The 18,258-nt window shown below is 36.2% G+C and overlaps 1 pseudogene; it reads right to left on the bottom strand.

Moving 5' to 3' along the window:
• Nucleotides 1–739: 739 nt before the first annotated feature.
• On the bottom strand, nt 740–5,591 carry LOC121748602 (annotated as a pseudogene).
• Nucleotides 5,592–18,258: the final 12,667 nt, after the last annotated feature.

Here is an 18,258-nt window from a genome sequence, read left to right as displayed (position 1 = left end):
TCAATTTAACTGTTATACATCATAGCTATTTTCGTTTTACCAATTTTGCTTGAAGTTGCAGAATATACAAGAAAATTGACGTAACGATCAATAATTAGTTGGGTGATAGCATTGAGAAATTAAGTATGTATAATGTAGTTATTTTTACAATTTATAGTCTTAAAAAATATTTGAGAGTTTTAAAATTGTTAAAGTGTTAAAATAATTGCACTTTTAACCCATATAGAAATTAAAAAAATCTTAATTGGAGAAAATGGATAAAAAGGAGAATTTGGATTGGTGAATATTGTAATTAATATAATAGGATTTGAAAAAATGGTTGGTACTTATGAAATAACGATGAAATAATTTGGAGTTGAGATTTATGTTTAGGAAGCCTATGCTCTCTCCGTCCACAATTAGGAGTCTCATTTCTTGGCGACACATATTTTAAAAAATGTTAAAAAAATGGTTGAAAAAATGTTAGTGAAATACAGATCTCACTAGTATATATTAGTTTTAAATGAAAAATGAGTCGAATAAGTTAATGGATGGTGAGAGCCTATTACCCTTTATAGTAAAAGTGAACCAAGACTCCTATTAGCGGACGAATAAAAATAAAAAAACGGAACTCCTATTCACGGACGAAGGGAGTATCTAGTAAAACTCAAGCTCAATCAAATTAAAATGGTAATAAAATGTGAATTAAAGCAATAAAGATAATGCGAAAACTTCAACGAAATTTGTTTACGATAAGTAATACTCCAAAAAATGACAAGATTGAATCTCCAAAAATAGAAATAGCGATTTTGTACATTTAAATAAGACTATTTCGAAATATACAATCTCAATGACAAGAAATGGTATATCTTATTCTGTTTCTTCAGCAAAAAATGGTACAATTCCTACACATAAAAATTGAGTCACACATAAGTAATGAATAAAACTTGAGTCAGTTTCTTGAGCATCACCTTATTTATTTGCTTCAATGAATTCTCTGTACTCTTTCTTCTTCTTCACACCTCAAATTACAATCAAGATCAACAAAACATACATTTTTCTCAACGACAACGTTTTAGGTTCTAACAACGTATTATGGTAAGATAAGCAAGTCATTATCCCTGCGGCACGAGCAAAAACATCACAAAGCTATCTAGATAAGATGAAAAATTAGGTTGGTCCTATATCTGAGATGAATGCAACTGGTTGTTGTACATAAAGGAATCGAAATGTTGATGGTTAGGACAAAATTTAACCAACCTGATCATTTCCTTGTTCTTGAAAAATTGTACACAAGGTGTGCCCATGATTCCTGCAGCCTCAGCTATCTCTGGATCTTCCTCAATGTCAATCTCAACCAAATGGACGTGCTGGTTGAATTCATCTATGACCTGCCCACATCGAGAGGTTACAGATAGCATTGTAATTTGGTATGCAGCGGGAAATGGGTAGACGAAATTCAAATACTTCCATCATCATGATATACAAAATTTGTAAATTATGCATTTGGAATTAATTTTCTACTTAACAATATGCATAGAGAGTGTCTTAACCCAAAACCTGTGCACCGTTAATTATAGACTAGACAGAGACATGTACCTTGCTAAGAATTGGTTTCAGTGTTCTACAAGGGCCACATGTCGGTGATGTATAAAGCACGCATACGAGTCTTGGGCTTTCATGGTACAGCTTCCGCAAAGCATACTGGAGAGAGAAGGACGCAGCATGTAATAATAGTATAACGAGCAAATGAGTAAATGAACTTCATGAGAAATTCATACCTGACCCCTGTGCTTTGTTACTGTCATATCAAAACCTTCTTGAACATCTCTGTCAGTGAATTCTTTCTTAACCTCTTCAGTAACAGGCTGTACTTGACAGAAATATAATATTAACTTGCATCAGCATGAAACATGCAATAGGCATATGGCACAATTTTTAAATAGTTCGTTTTCACTCAATCACTTTTAATGAAAAGTGAATGTCAGATGTAATAAGAGTAGCTTGCCTGGTGAAATTCAATCAGTAGGTTTTCACTTGTTAGATATCTTTCAACAGAGAGAGCAGCAATGCATCCCGATCCAGCTGCAGTTACTGCTTGCCTCCACTCATGATCCTATTTATTGATAGCATATAAAATTGTAGTCATGAGATTTTCACAAGGCCGATACTTTGGAAAGTAGTGATGAATAGAAGGGTACGTAAATTTTAAATTGCATGCCGTAAAGCATAACATGTTAGCCATGAGAAAATAGTGATGAATGCAACTGTTTTTTAAAGATTTTGTTACAGAAAGGCGAAAGCAATCAATAGTCAACTGCAATAAAGATATCAAGGTAACGCGACAGAAGAGGACCTATGGAATACTATACCTGTACATCACCAGCGGCAAATAAACCCTCTACTGAAGTTTTAGCAGAACCTTCCTGGACCAAAACATAGCCAGTGGAGTTGAGATCAACCTGGCCATCTAATAACTGGCTATTCGGTGAATGACCTATCCCATAAAACAAGCCTTTCACTTCCAAAACAGACTCCTCATTACTCTCAATCTTCCTGACCAATATGCCTGACATCTGCCCTTTGTTGTTGCTCACAACATCCACTGCTTCTGTATTGAAGTGGGCGGTGATATTTGGATAGTAAAGTACTCTGAAACATTCGCCATAATCAACCTGTTAAACAAACATTCAGGGAGTTGAAAATTAAAAAACATTGCTGATTAGTAATTGAATTGGCCCGAAAAAACAGTCAATAATATACATGTATGGAAGCATCATAGCATTTCTTTTTTTCCCCCATAAGTAAGTTCTTCAATAATACATGTATGGACAGTTAAATGCTATTTTCAGTTCTAATATGCTATACTCAATTCTACAGTGAGCCAGGATAGTGTATTCTCGAAGGAGGTGTTTGGTATGATGGAATGGAATGGCGATAGGAATGCCTGGTATGCACAGGAAATAGAAAAGGAATAAAATAATTTTGTATTACTAAAGTACCCATTCTTCTTTCTAATTCTTATTCAACACAGACAGAGAGAGAGGGTGTGTTCACAGAGGTTTCTAGGAGAGATGCCATAATTATTCTAAAGCTGATATTATAATTATACATATGGGTAATTTTATCAAACATAAATTTAGAAGGATCATGAATGGCTAATAGCAAGGGTAAGGGAAGGAATGACTATCTATTCTAGTAGGAATATTGATTCAAGAAAAATATATTCCAAGCAAAGGAATGGAATAAAGGTAGGGATGGCCATTCCATTCCCTCCTCAAATACATTTGTTAAAGCAAACTGCAAAAATTCCACCACACAACTTCAAAGATATGTTTGCATAAGTACATATGTGTTTACCTATCTTGCATTGCCTTCGATGCCCTAAGATGGTCCTTACGAACAAGTAAGTGAACATGACGAGCATATTTAGTCAAGTACAAAGCTTCCTCAGTAGCAGTATCACCTCCCCCAACCACAGCAAGGACCTGGCCTTTAAACAATGGGGATGCTCCATCACAAATAGCACATGCACTGATTCCTCTACACCAAAATTCTTCTTCTCGAGGCAATCCCAGTCTCCTTGCTGTAGCTCCAGTAGCGTAGATAATACTGTGGCAGTTGACCTGGAAAGCCAAGAAGGAATTATAAAATAAGTTCAATGTTCTTTGAAAAATTGAGCTGGGGATACACAAGAAAGCCATCTATCAATCAAAGAATGTAGTAAATGCAGAACTGAATTTGGTATATAAATTGCAGAGTAGACAGATTTGGAAAGATATGAATCCATAAATCCAAAAAGATTGTTTCTAGATATGTCAGCCAACACAAGGCTTACAGCACATGCAACTAAAAATGTGGAGTTGACGAAATAAAAATACCAAATAATCTGCATCACTATCTTAAGAATGCAAAAATGTACTTAACATTTTTCACTATGATATGACCTATCATTCACTGCAAGGATGAAACCAGACACTTCATGCAATTATGGGAAGTAAACAGATGATAAATAAATTAAGATATAACATCAAATTCATGAGAAAATTTCAAGCCATATAAAACAAACTTTTAGTTTAGAATTCAATAGTGAAGGATCAGATTTTAAGAAGATGAATGATCAACAAACAGAAAAATACTAAGGACCTTCTTCGTATGATGCAATGGAATGTCATTCCTACTTCCATTCTATTCATTTGCTTGGTACGATGGAATGAAATGAAAATGCAAAGGAAATGCATAGAAAATGTCATTCCATTCCATTCCATTCCATTCCATTCCACTCTCTTTTAATTCCATTCCATCATAGCAAGAAGGGCCTAATTTAGATATCAAACATATAAGAAATGAAAATTGCCAAAACAAGCACCACCTTGCGTTCACTACTTTTCACAGTAAAGGGTCTGTTTTTCAAATGGATGAATTCCACATCTTCTTGATATAATTCTGCTCCCCAACGCTCAGCTTGTTTCCGCATCCTGGTCAAATAAACACACTACATTCAGTCAGAAACACGAAGATTAAGAATCTCAACATGGCAAATCAAGCCAGAAGCAGTTCTTGAATCCCAGTACCTATCCAACAAGTCCGGACCTGTTATTCCTTCGGGGAAGCCAGGGAAGTTCTCCACTTCAGTCGTGGTCATCAGCTGTCCTCCTGGAACACCACCTACTTGGAATCCCTCAAACACTATCAGCTTCAGGTTGGCTCTAGCTGCATATATTGCTGCTGTGTATCCTGCTGGACCTGATCCTATTATTACCACATTCTCGATTCCCGCAGCTGCAATGGAGAGAGATTGGCTTCATTAAAGAGAGATGCTGAAAAAATACATTTCCATCAATCCATGCACAATAACTTCCCCTCTGTCTCTCTCTCAACAATCAACATTGACAAATCCAAGAACAAGAACCTCGCTCTCTCTCTCTCTCGACGAATCCAACGGGGGGGTACGTGAACTTCAAACATAACGAGTTGCATACAAAAGGCACAATTCTACTCATACAGACCTCAATTCTAAAAACTAACTGGAAAGGTTTCCATACAATCCATAGTAATTCATGATAGTTGATAACACACACAATTTCTATCAATTCCTCTCAACAATTCCTGCATAAATATCTGCTCTCTCTCTCTCTATACATATATAATCAGGGTCATCACAATCATGAATGTCAGCACATAAACGCAAATGAAGCATGCAAAATAATCACTACTTAATTCAGTAAAAAACAGTCCAAATCACAGAAATTCCAATCTCGTACCCGAAGATGTCGGTTGCTCATCCACCGAACTCGCAGCCGAAATGGCGAGGCGCGGAGAGCTGCAAATCCGGAGGTGACTCGGACGGCCCGAGAATCCGGCCGCTCTGAAGGAAGATAAAATTGCTGCGAGAAGGAAGGAGGGCGTTGGAGAGAGTGGTCGCCATTGCTGAGAGAGAAGGAGGGACCGGAATCTGAATTGAGGTCCGGCATCGGAAACGACGCCGTTTGAATGAATGCCATTGGTTTCGGACACTACGATCTCTCTTTAAAGCCATCAAAATTCTTTTGGAATAATACGAATTTGATTTCTAATTTTAATTTTTGCAACATTACTTTACTTTTCCAAAATTCTGGAATTATACAATTTATAAAGAGAAGATTATTTCGAATACAGTGAAACACTTTCTTTTTATAAAATTAAAAAATAAAATTATACACATACAAGCGGCTCGGATTGTGTTGTTAGTATATCTAGCATGACATGTGTAATTCATTGAGGGTTCAAACGACAATAATGGAAAACTATAAACGACAATGAAATTGTGATATGGTCGAAATTTTGATTTGTGAGTTCTACAACTATCATCCCGCCTATAGTGATGTAGGCAAAGACACTGAGGACACGTTCGGTATTCGTTAAATGACCACAAATGGGGTCAAATCACGGCAAAAAAGTTGGTTTGGAGTTCCGTAGATGAATCTGCATGGCCCTCAATTTCCACTCCGGCCCGCACTGTTACGTTTGACTTTCGAAGATGAATCATGCCCACTTGATATTGGAAAACTCATCCGCTACAATGTACAAGAATTGGTGTAGAGATTACCAAAGTATCCTTCAAATTTTTGGGTGTCCCCATTAACACATGCATCTGCATTTTTTAGTTTTGCATTTGGGGATACTTTCTCTCACTACATTGCACTCCTTGGAAGCTATTGAAGACCCGGTGGCGAATATCCACATATTTCTAGCGCTTCCAAACTGTCAACGCGTTAAAAAGTTGATCGGTATCATTGTGTCTAATATATAGCCCTTTCAACGTTCGTCAAATCTATTTTCCTGGATCTAAATTAGTTTTGTGTGCAGTTTCAAATCCGATTGCTAACAGAATGAGGTGAAAGACTAAAACCGATATTTTGCAGACGGTGGTTGCTAGAACCACACTTTGAAGAGTGATTGCGTATGGGAAGCTGGATGTTGGCGTGTATTTATGCGGTGATGTGCCACGGAGAATGCCAAAGTTTTGGAGGGTAAATCGAATGTTTCATTTTCGGTTTACAGCTTAAATCGACGGAAGGGGTACTAGAGGGAATTGTGGAGAAGTGATAGGGACATATTCGTCAGACGCCATGGACTTTGCTTGTGTGTTGTCAGCCAAATATGAATCACCAAACGCCCACAACTATTTCCTGTTTGGTGGGACCAGCCTGTTTTAATTAAGTCAACATTCATTTCTTACTTTTCCAAATAGGAAGAAGCTAACAAGTTCTGAAGTTGGACCTTTGCTAGAGCATCCGCATCGGTGCTTGTGGGAAAGGACGGCGTCAGTGCCGTTGGCACGGCATGCCCCTGTCCGCCTTTGTGCCCTTGCCGACGGCATGGCTCTCCTCGATGCATCGAGCACGTTTGTGCCGCTGAGCAGGGCGACGTGGCGCATTTCTATTGGCCAACGGCAATGCCGTTGGCATTTTCTTCTTTTAAAAAAATAAAAAATAATACCAAAAAAAAATCGGATTCCAAAAAATATAGCCGTTTTATTACCGTTTTTTTGAATTTTTTTGATTTTTTTTTAAAAAATTTAATCCCAAAATCATCTATAAATACACACATTCATCATCCATTTTTCACATCAAATTATCTCTCATTTATATTTTCCATACAACTCATCTACATCTTCATCTCTCAATCAAACCCTCTCTAAATTAAAAAATTGATATCAACGAGTAGTGAGTTTTTTTTAATTTTATGAATTTAATTATGTAATTTTTTATTTTTAGGACTTTAATTATGAAATTTTTAAATTTTAGGATTTTAATTATGTAATTTTTATTTTTTTAATAATTAGTAATAGTGGTATTTTTAATGCATTTTAATATTGTGGAAATGTTTTTATTTAAATTGAATAATAGAATGGTGGGATCCTTGAGCATGTCCATGCGAAAGAGCATGGATGTGGGTGTTGTGCTTTTGCCAAAAAGTGGTGAGTAAAAAATGAATAAAAGTGGGTCTGGGCTCACATCTATGCTCTTTGACAAGAGCATGAATGAGAATGCTCTAAGGACGGTGTAGTCGGATTTTTGTTTCACCTTTTACGTCTTGTACGTCATATCATTGAATGGAAGTGGCATTTTATTTAAGAAAAAGATAAATGTTATTTGAATCATATATATCTGAAATTGGAGTATAAAATCATAGTATTTTTAAATTTTTCGCAATTAATCGACAATGATCAAAATTGAAACTAATATGAAAAAATATCAGGGTAACATCAAAACAACCTTGTTTTGGATAAAATGATGTTATTCTATGTCGTGTGTCAATTAAAACAACTTTCATTTATCCAAAATTACATTATTTTGTGCAAACATCAGTATTTGATTTTATATTGTGACTATTATGGGATGATTACGAAAAATTGAAAAATTCTTATAATTTTATATTACAGTTTCATAATATAAACTTGATAAAAAAAATCAAAGGAAATTGTGATTTAAATAACAATCACTATTAAAAAAAGTTTGTTTGCATGTTGGGCATTAAAGCTGGTGTTATTAGATGAAGGCCCAATATAATTAATATGGTAGTCTGAACTCCTTCATTTGTTTTTAGGCCCAAAAACAAAACTAGTAGAGTAGTAGTACTTTGTTAAGCAAAAGTTGCAAAATGAATTAAAATACAAGCTCATTAATTACAAAATACGATGGAATTCTCAAATTATTAGGTCATTATGAAAAATTAAGAATTGACATAGGTAGTAATCTCATAATTGAAATAGAAATAGAACACTATCTTGATAATAATAATTATAATGTAGTATACTATAAATCATGCAATACTACATTAGTTGAGTTTCACTAAATATGTATTTAGTACGGTATAAATTATCTGGAAAAATTATTCAGTTTGACTGAAAAAAGAATATAGTAATAATCTCTTTATATTTATCGGTGAATTGAATTAAAATCAAATTGAATGATTATTCCCAAAGGAAAATCGCCGACTAGTGATTAAAAAAAGAAAATATACCAATAATTTGCATGAATTAATGTGCAAAGACCTCAAGCATAAAATCTAATATCATAAAAAATGGATTTTTGAAATCTCAAACTCGAGATGTATAAAGCATGTTTTCGACTATTTAATATCTTCTGCGCTTATTTCATGCACACGACACTAATTTTTTTATGCGATAGTCTTGAGATTTAGAGTATTGGCATATATTTAAATAAGGTTTATTCTTCTTTAAATGATTAAATTATTAAGTTTTCTAATTTTGTACTTAGTTAAGATTATATATCATGTTGATATGACTTGATAACTTACTTACATAGCACTATTTTTTTTACATGGTACTATTAATTGTCAACCAATACAATGCATATTATGGGCAGCAAACAACGCTGATTTATGATAAATTAAGTAATTTTATTTGTTGTACTTTCCTTCCATCCAGTTTCTCCCTCTCACTACATTCTTTCTTAATATAAATTCTAATGAAACAAAATGAAATTATTTAATTTTATATAATACGACGTTGTTTTGTTGTCAACAATGTGACGATGTTTAATTGATGTCGAATTGTACCATGTAAATAAATTAGCAAGTCATGTCAATATAAAAAAAAATTTATTGATTGCAAAATCAGAATAGATCTAAAATTTGATAATTTACTGATATATTTGAAAGCTACTATGCATAACTAGAATTCGATGAAAGTTTAAGAATTTAGAGGCAAAATTACTCGTTAAATAATACGCATATATTTAAGTCGAAGATGAGTAGTGTTTTGTTATGTTCTGAGTCACTAGTATACTAATATGAATATAGGGGAACACTACACTCCCTATACACGTATATAGTTATAACATCCTACTAATATGAACCGTTAGATATACCGATGTGGGGTTGTGATTTCATCAATTGAGATTGTAATTTTAGCATTTTCGTTGCATTAAAGGGTAAATTAGTCAGTTTGTGTATTTAACCCACTCTTGTAATTTGAGGCGCGAGATTTCAGGGATCATTCAATTACACGATCCGTCTGCTCATTCAACTCATTTCGAACCTTTCCACTCTCTTTCCAATTCATTCAACTTCTCAGTTCCGCCGCGTTCACTTCCAAAAACCTCCAAAAACACATTCTCAATTCAAAACCCTAATCCAATCCCGCCGCTCACCACAGTTTCGGCGACAACAAAGTCCAGCAATTTCATCAACATAGCATAAACCGCTTCCATCAACCGATCACCAATTCGATAAATGTAAAGACGAGAAATTTCAAACACCGCAGAACCTGATGTCAAGAATCTTCACGAATTGGTAATTTCCTGCTTGTTCCGATTCTTGTTTCGTGAAGTTCTGTTTGCTGATTCAATTGCTTAATCTGTTTAATTTCTTTTTTTTGTGTATTTAGATGTTGTTCATTATGTCGATTTGGTGTGGTGTATTTTCTTAGCGTTGTATTCCTTTTGCTTATTGCGACTGCTTTGTTTCTTAATTTTTTTTTGTTTGCTTAATTCGTGATAAATATGCTTTTTGTTAGATGATATTAGTGTGTTGAAACGTTTTTCTTAAGATATTCGAAATGTTGCTTTTTTCTGTAAAAATAATTGCTTACTTTGTGTTTAACTATGCTTAAATTTGTGTGTTGAAACGTTTTGCTTAAGCTATTCGAAATGTTGTTTTTTTCTGTAAAAAAAATTGCTTACTTTGTGTTTAACTATGCTTAAACGTGATAAATTCTTTTTTTTTTGTTTGCTTAATTTCGTGTTAAATGTGCTTATTGTTTTGTGATATTTGTGTGTTGAAAATTTTTGCTTATGATATTCGAAATCTTGTTTTTTTGTACAAAAGATTGCTTATTTACTCTAAACTGTGCTTATTTTGGAAACGATAATTAGCTTTTTGCTCACTCTGTACAGTGTTTAATTTTTTGGACATTTTGCTTATTCTGTTCGAGAACATGCTTAATTTCATGTTAAATGTGCTTATGTTTGTTTGATATTTTGTATATTGAAAATTTTTGATTGTGCAATTCGAAATGTTGCTTTTTCTGTACAAAAGATTGTTTACTTTGTGTTTACCTATGCTTAATTTGGCTACAAAAAGTTTTGCTTAAGCTATTCGAAATGTTGCTTGCTTATTGAGATACTTTGCTTACTATCTTGGTCTGAATCGAGTTTTTTGTACATTTTTAGTTCACAAGCGATGGAAAGAAAAGAATCCAGCTGATGGCGACGTTGAACAGTGCAATGAGGAAGGGAAGAAGAAAGGGCTAATTGATGTTAAGAAAATGATAGCAACGTACTCTAAATAGTGACACATGAGAGTTTATAATTGTCAAGCGCTTGCTGTTTTCTGTTGGATACAATGTTGTGAAGTAACTTTTTACCGTACGATGCAATTGATACTTGTTGAACGTGCAATTATGTTTTTCTGATTCCAATCCCGATTTTTCAAATATTTTTTCGATCTGTGATTGATTCTACAGATTTCGATCTATGCGATGATATATTTAGATCTAATTCAACGTGCAATTATGTTTATATTATAAGTTTGTGATGGAAACAATGGTTTATGACTAAATAGTTTTTGGAACTGGTAGTTGATCCTTATTTTTTTACTTGGAGATGTCCTATTGTAGTTGATATGTGAATCAATTTTTTTACAGTAATGTGAATGTCTGTTAATGGTGATGCAATTATTTGTCTGTTAATGGTGATGCAATTATATATGTTTAGCATGCAATTATTTTGTGTAGGTGTTATGTTGTCAATTTTTAAATTTTTTTAATTTTCATAATGCAACTTTGTCTCCACTGTAATGCAACTTCATCTCCACTGTTATGCAACTTCGCATGGAAAGTAATGCAAATATTGACTTATGAATTTGATCAGTTCATGCTGAAATAAAAATTTTAACCTATCCTAATTCAAATGGAATTGCATTGTTAAAACTGTAAAGAGGCATTGATACAATGCAATTGTTTTCGAAAATGCATAATTAAACCAGCGTATGCAATGTTAATATAATACTAAAACATAATTGTTCTTCAAACTTTATAGTTTCAGCAAGTAAAACAAAAATGTTCTTCAAACTTTCTCCTTCCCCTTGCCCTTACTCTGCCTACCACAATTTCTCGAGTCGTGGTAACCTAGTTCATTGCATTTTGCACATCTTCGTTGTGGTTTACTAGCCTTTAGGATAGCCGCCTCTTTTTTGAACAACCACCGCCAGAAACAAATTTCAAAGTTACTTTTGCCAAACAATCACACGTCTTTGACAAACGACGCCGCTTGTCTACGAAATCCTCCCATGCATTTATTTGGTCTGTGTAGTCCACCTTTCTCACTCCTTGGCGGTTGCATACTACCTTATTCCCTTGCTTATGGGTATCAAAACCAGCCACACGCGCTTAAGCATCGTAAAAATGAAACACCATCATCTAAAGTTCTGAATTTCTTTCCTACAACGAGCTTCATCTCATCCGGACACTCAGGTATGCATCGCACTGAAACAACAACATAATTCGCAGTACATAAAATCTACATGATATCAAAAGCATAATATATACCAAAAATTGCATCAAAAGTAGTATATGTTGCATTGTAATAGATTGTGGTTCTCCGGAATATGTGTGTTTATTTCGAAAGTTGTATTGCATAAACATATGTATGTGCAACTCTGATTACAGACCTAGGCCATCTTCTAGCACAAAAGCGTAAATTTTATTGGGATTCACATTCATAAATGCGTTCTTCATTAATTTATATTCAATGAAAAGAAGTCAAATGAACAAAGGTAATAAACTGAAATTTAAATTCAATCACAGAATACAAAAAATTAAGAGTGGATTAAAACATCAACTGAACGTGAATCAACCAAAACAAAAAACTGACCTTCGCATGAACTATCTAATTCCATTGATGCCATTCTTTGGTGATTATAGATTTCGGTAGTGTAAAGATGGTATATTCTGTATTGTATAATTCGACTGTGCAGACTGTATAAATCTTCTTCAACCGTGGAAACGATGAAATCTTGGTGAATAATGATTAATTTAACCGTAAACAAAGTAAAGATTGTAACTTCTCATTTCTTTCCCATAAATTACGTCAGTTTAGTGATTTAATATAACTGGTCAATATGTACATTCCAAGCTTACCCTTCGTGAATGCAAATATGAATATTAAATCAAATTCCAATCAAGTGACGAGGCACAATCATGTGCGTCCATAAAAAATCGAATGACCTATATTGATGGGAAGTTGTGAACTTAAACTGTGATATTTTTGAAGTGCATCCCTATCCCTATGAATATAATAATTGTGTGTAGTTAGGTCGATTTATGGAGGGGCCATGATATCTTGAATGCATCTATTGGGGCAGTTTTCTGCTTGGGAGAATAAGAAAAAAAAAATCGTGTGGGGATTATCCTGTCATTCACAAAAAGACACATTCGACATCAATTTAGTACCAAAACATAAATAATAATAGTAGTAGCTTTAATGAATAATAATAATTCAATGTATTTTGTTTAACTGTTTAATCTCTAACGTATGGCCTGCTGCCAACGACCGACACTCACATAATTCAATGGAAAGCTTTCTTTTATTTCATCTATGGATGTCTATATCTAAAGAAATACTACTATATTAAAAAAAATACAAAAAGTAGTATTAAATGTATTTGATTTACACTCGACTCATCATTAATTTTGTAGGTATACGGATTGAATCGAATCCATTAACCAACATCACCAAGCTGAAAGTATTAATTGTTTCTTCGTTTTCAAAAAATAAAATTAATATATAGCATATAATGTCTGTATGTGTGTGGAGTTTCAATATTTTAATATACTGTAGTAGAAGGCACAACTGTGATGATAGATACATATTTTATTTTGTTTTTAGTTTATAAAATAGCATCGTTCCCATAAATATTGATGACAACGACTATACTGTATTTATCCTAGTATGTGTACAATAAATATGAACTTCGAACATATCAATTTACTGATTCTAATAAATACATAGACCATCATATATCAATATTCTTGTGATCAACTTCATTTTCTATATAATTTCATAAACTTCCTCCGTTCCATAGAAATAGATCATTTGAAATTTGCATAGATTTTAATATATAATTGATAAAATAAGATAGGAGAAAAAATAGTTAAATTATGTAATGGATGTTGGGACTCATAAATGATAAAATAAAATAAAAGAGAAAAATGTTGCAATAAATGAACATTGACTATTTTTAAGGGACAGACGAAAGGAAATATGACCTATTTTTATGGGACGGAGAAAGTATAATATAGTCAATAATGCCTCGTATATAGAAATTGGTTTTGACATGATGATAATACATTATGCAAATTTTAATATAAAAAAATTTAATAGTACTATTTGAACATGGTGCTATATGGGTTAGGTACTAGGTTAAACTAAGTGAATGAACATGGTTAGAAATTAGAAAGTTGGCACATGTTTTGTGGATGATTTCAACTATTAATGATGATTAGTCAAAATAGAGCAAAATCTTTGCATATGCAATTTGTGCTGTTAATTAAATAGTCCTAATTAAACTAATGATAGTTAGGATTATTTTCTCTATCCATGTAACCGCATATTATGGAAGAATTGTAGCCATGAAAAGTCTTTGGGCAATCATGGTGAACACCTTTTCAATTTGTTAATGTAATCATTTTGTAACGTGTGATTAATGCTTTTTCACATGTTTAATTAGATGTAAAGTTTAATGAACTTCTTCAAATGTAATGTTTATCAGAATTTAAGGTAACTGCTCAATATGTGCATAATTGTAGTTTGATTTCCTAATACAACAGTGCAAAAGTTACATAAAAATATAAGTGATGGGATACGGACTAAACAACTAAACAATAATTGCGAGCCCAATAGCAGTGACGGCCCATCAGCCCAAAACCCAAGAAAGAGTATCAGTTCGGCACAACCAAAGAGTTCGGTCACAGCCTATAGCTCGGAAAGAGTATCAGTTCGGCATGACCAAAGAGTTCGGTTCGGCACAACCAAAGAGTTCGGTCGCAGCCTACAGCTCGGTAAAAGCCAACCAATCAAGCTCTACTCTCAGATCGGCAAAAGCTAATCGGCAAAGTTCAGCAGTTCGGTCTCAGTGTTCGACCGAACAAGGAGATAGTGGACCCATGCAGGATCTCCACGACCTCCATTACACCCACGATCTATTTAGTGGTGTTAAACAGTTATCAACCATCCACGATCTAGTGAGTGGTGCTACAAACCACGATCTTAGTTCAATGTATAAATAGAACCTAGATCAGATAGACATGGGTTAAGCTCTCTAGATCCTGAATCTTATAGCAAATCAGTATTGTAATCTGTAAGCAAGACCAAGCAATACAAATTTGCCCTCTCTTCTTCCCGTGGACGTAGATTTACCTCAGTAAATCGAACCACGTAATTTTCCGTGTTGTGATCATTTATTACTTGCATTTATTCCCATCAAAAATTCGCCACATCATCACTGGCGCCGTCTGTGGGAAACAGAGAACCAAAACTGTGATAAAAGCGAGTTTTTGATCCTTTTCTACCAAAAAAAAAATGCGTACCAGATCACATAATACCCATACTTCCGTCCGTGATGAAGGTGAGGAAGCTAGTCCAGCCCATAGGTCTGGAAAACAGCCTCGGGAGAAATCTGCCTCCAGTTCTCACGGTGAAGGAACAAACCACTCAAAAAGTCATCGCACCGAGCCTCCCCAGCAGCTCGCTTTGAATGAGGCTGTCAAGTCGTTCTTGGCTGAGAAGCAGGATGAGTTCCTAACATTCCTGCAAAAGAGCCAGAAGCCGGAGAAGAAAACAGCGGATTCTCCCTCCCCCTCCAGACATGAAAGCCACTACCGCAGTAGTGTCGCACCTTCCAGGAGAAAGAATCCTCACCACCGATATGTTCCTTCTCCTTCTCGGTACCGAAATCACAGGAGAACTCCATCTCCACCATACCGAAGAGATGTCGGATTCGCCATGTATGGAGCGCTGAAGACTCCATTTTCGGATGATATCACCCGAACTCCATTGCCACAGAATTACCGAACTCCGTCAATGACTTATGACGGGTTAGTGGATCCTCATGATTTCCTGGGACGCTATCAGTATAATATGGCGAACCAAGGTCTCAATGAGGTTCACATGTGTAAGCTGTTTCCCGAGCTGCTTATCGGGAACGCAAGAAGGTGGTTTGACAGCCTCCCTCAAGGGAGCATTAGATCTTACAGAGATCTAATGGATGCTTTTCACAGGAGATTCTTCCAGAAAGCGGAAGCCCGAATCACTTCGGCTCAGCTGCTTTCTATACGTCAAGGTCGCGATGAAAAATTAGCGACTTCATGACGAGATTCCACAAGGAATGCCTACAAGTAGATGATCTCAATGATCTACTTGTCATTTCGGCATTCCAAAATGGAATTCTGCCCGGAGCTCTCTACAGAAAGCTCGTTGAGTGCAGTCCGCAAACAGCTCAAGAGATGTGGGACATTGCGGACCAGTTTTCTCGTGCCGATGAGGCAGACCGTCGAAAACGGTCTTTAGACAGCTCATCCAGAGGAGACAAAAAGAAGCCCGATCATAGCGATCAGGGGCTTCCTCGCCGAACTCCTTTTGAAAGAATTCAAAGGGCACCGGTACAAGGCAGATTGGGACCACGTCTCGATCTTGAGAAACCGCCCGCTCAGTTCGTGCCATTGAACAAGTCGAGAGCGGAAATTTTCGAACTGCATTCTGATATGTTCGAAAAACCAAAGCGGATGACGAAATCAGCCACGCGCCGAAGTCAGGATACGTACTGCTCCTACCATCAAGACCACGGTCACGATACCGAGGAGTGCCAAAATTTGGCAGCAGGTATTGATGTTCTTGTGAAAGCAGGGACGTTAAAAAAATACCAAAGCAAGCTGCCGAAGAAGAATAAGAAACAGAGAGGTGCGAACTGCGCTCCTCAGGATCCTAAAAGGCAACAGGATCCCGAAGACGATGACGAGCCGCAATATGACGGAGTAATCCAGACTATTGACGCTCTCCCAGCCGGGAAGACTAAGTCGTCTCTAAAAGCAGAACGCAGAGGCGTCAATCGAGAGGAGCCTATGCATAAAAGGCTGAAGAAGGAGGAAGTAATCACGTTTTCAGATGCAGATCCCGTCCCGGCCATTTCTCCTCATCAAGACGCGATTGTCATTCAAGCCGGAGTGGCAAACAAACTGATCCACAGAGTGTTTGTGGATACAGGAGCGTCGGTTAGCATTCTTTTTAAAGAATGTTTTGATAAACTGGAAGTGGATCCAGCTCGGCTCAGTCCGGCCCCACTTCCTCTGAAAAGTTTCGCCCAGGAAGACACCCGCCCTGAAGGTACTATCAGCCTTCCGATTACGGTGGGAAGAGCGCCTACTAGCTCCAGTACGATGATCGAGTTTTTTGTGGTAAAAGCTCGGTCCCCGTATAACATCATCCTGGGAAGAGACTGGCTCAACACAGTTCGGGCCATTTGCTCTACTTATCACCTCACAATCAAGATCCCCACTAAAGGAGGGATTGCAGTCATCCGAGGTGATCAAAAGAGAGCAAAAGAATGTTTGCAGATTGCGCTTAAAAGTGCCGAGCAATCAGATCGGCACCATCAAGCATAGCAATCACAGCAGCCGGAGTCAGAGGCAGGCGAAATGACCGAAGTCACACCGGAGCCGAACTCGATGACAGTTCAGTTATACGAAGATGATCCATCCAGAACGGTCAAGATCGGTTTCGCGGGAACACCTCTGCTCCGGGAAAAGACCATCCAGCTCCTCAAAGAGTACAAAGATGTCTTTGCGTGGTCTCCGTTGGACATGACCGGAGTGTCTTCCGAGGTAATTACACATCGGTTAAATATTGATCCCTCAGTCCGGCCTATAAAACAGAAGCAAAGACTCTTTGCGGCAGAAAGAAATCAAGTCATCCATGACGAAGTCCGCCAATTACTGAAAGCGGATGTATTATTCGAAGTAAAATATCCTTCTTGGGTGGCCAATCCTGTGATGATCAAGAAAAAAGAAGGATGGCGGATGTGCATAGATTTTACCGATCTAAATAAGCACTGTCCTAAAGATTGCTACCCCCTTCCGAACATAGATAAAAAAGTAGAAGCTTTGATAGGCTTCGAAATTTTCTGTTTTCTTGATTTGTATAAAGGATACCACCAAGTTTTAATGGATGAGAATGATGCTTCAAAAACGGCTTTCATTACTGACTTCGGCATTTTTGCTTATAAAAAGATGCCATTCGGTTTAAAGAATGCCGGAGCCACATATCAAAGGATGGTAGACAAGCTATTTCGGCACCTGATCGGAAAAGAGGTTGAAGTCTATGTTGACGACATAGTTGTTAAAAGTAGAAGCACTTCGGATTACGAAGACAATCTCAAATCAACTCTCGACGTGCTCAAAAAAGCCAACCTCAAACTCAATCCCCAAAAATGTACCTTTTTGGTAGATTCGGGAAAGTTTCTGGGTTGTTGGGTTTCAAAGGACGGACTCAAGGCAAATCCCCTAAAGGTTCAAGTTGTTCAGAACATGGCAATGCCGAAGTCCATACATGATGTGCAAAGGCTAACTGGATGTCTAGCCGCACTGAATAGATTCCTTTCCCAAGCAGCCGAAAAGCAACTGCCGTTCTTCAATGTTTTGAAGAAGGCACCAAAGTTTGAGTGGGGAGCCGAACAGAAAAAGGCTTTTGACGAACTCAAAAGTTATTTAGCCGAACTCCC

Source organism: Salvia splendens, chromosome 9 (genome assembly GCF_004379255.2).
Source record: "Salvia splendens isolate huo1 chromosome 9, SspV2, whole genome shotgun sequence".
Lineage (NCBI taxonomy): Eukaryota > Viridiplantae > Streptophyta > Magnoliopsida > Lamiales > Lamiaceae > Salvia > Salvia splendens.
The sequence above is the reverse complement of the archived record's forward strand: the minus strand, read 5'-3'. Positions and strand labels throughout refer to the sequence as shown.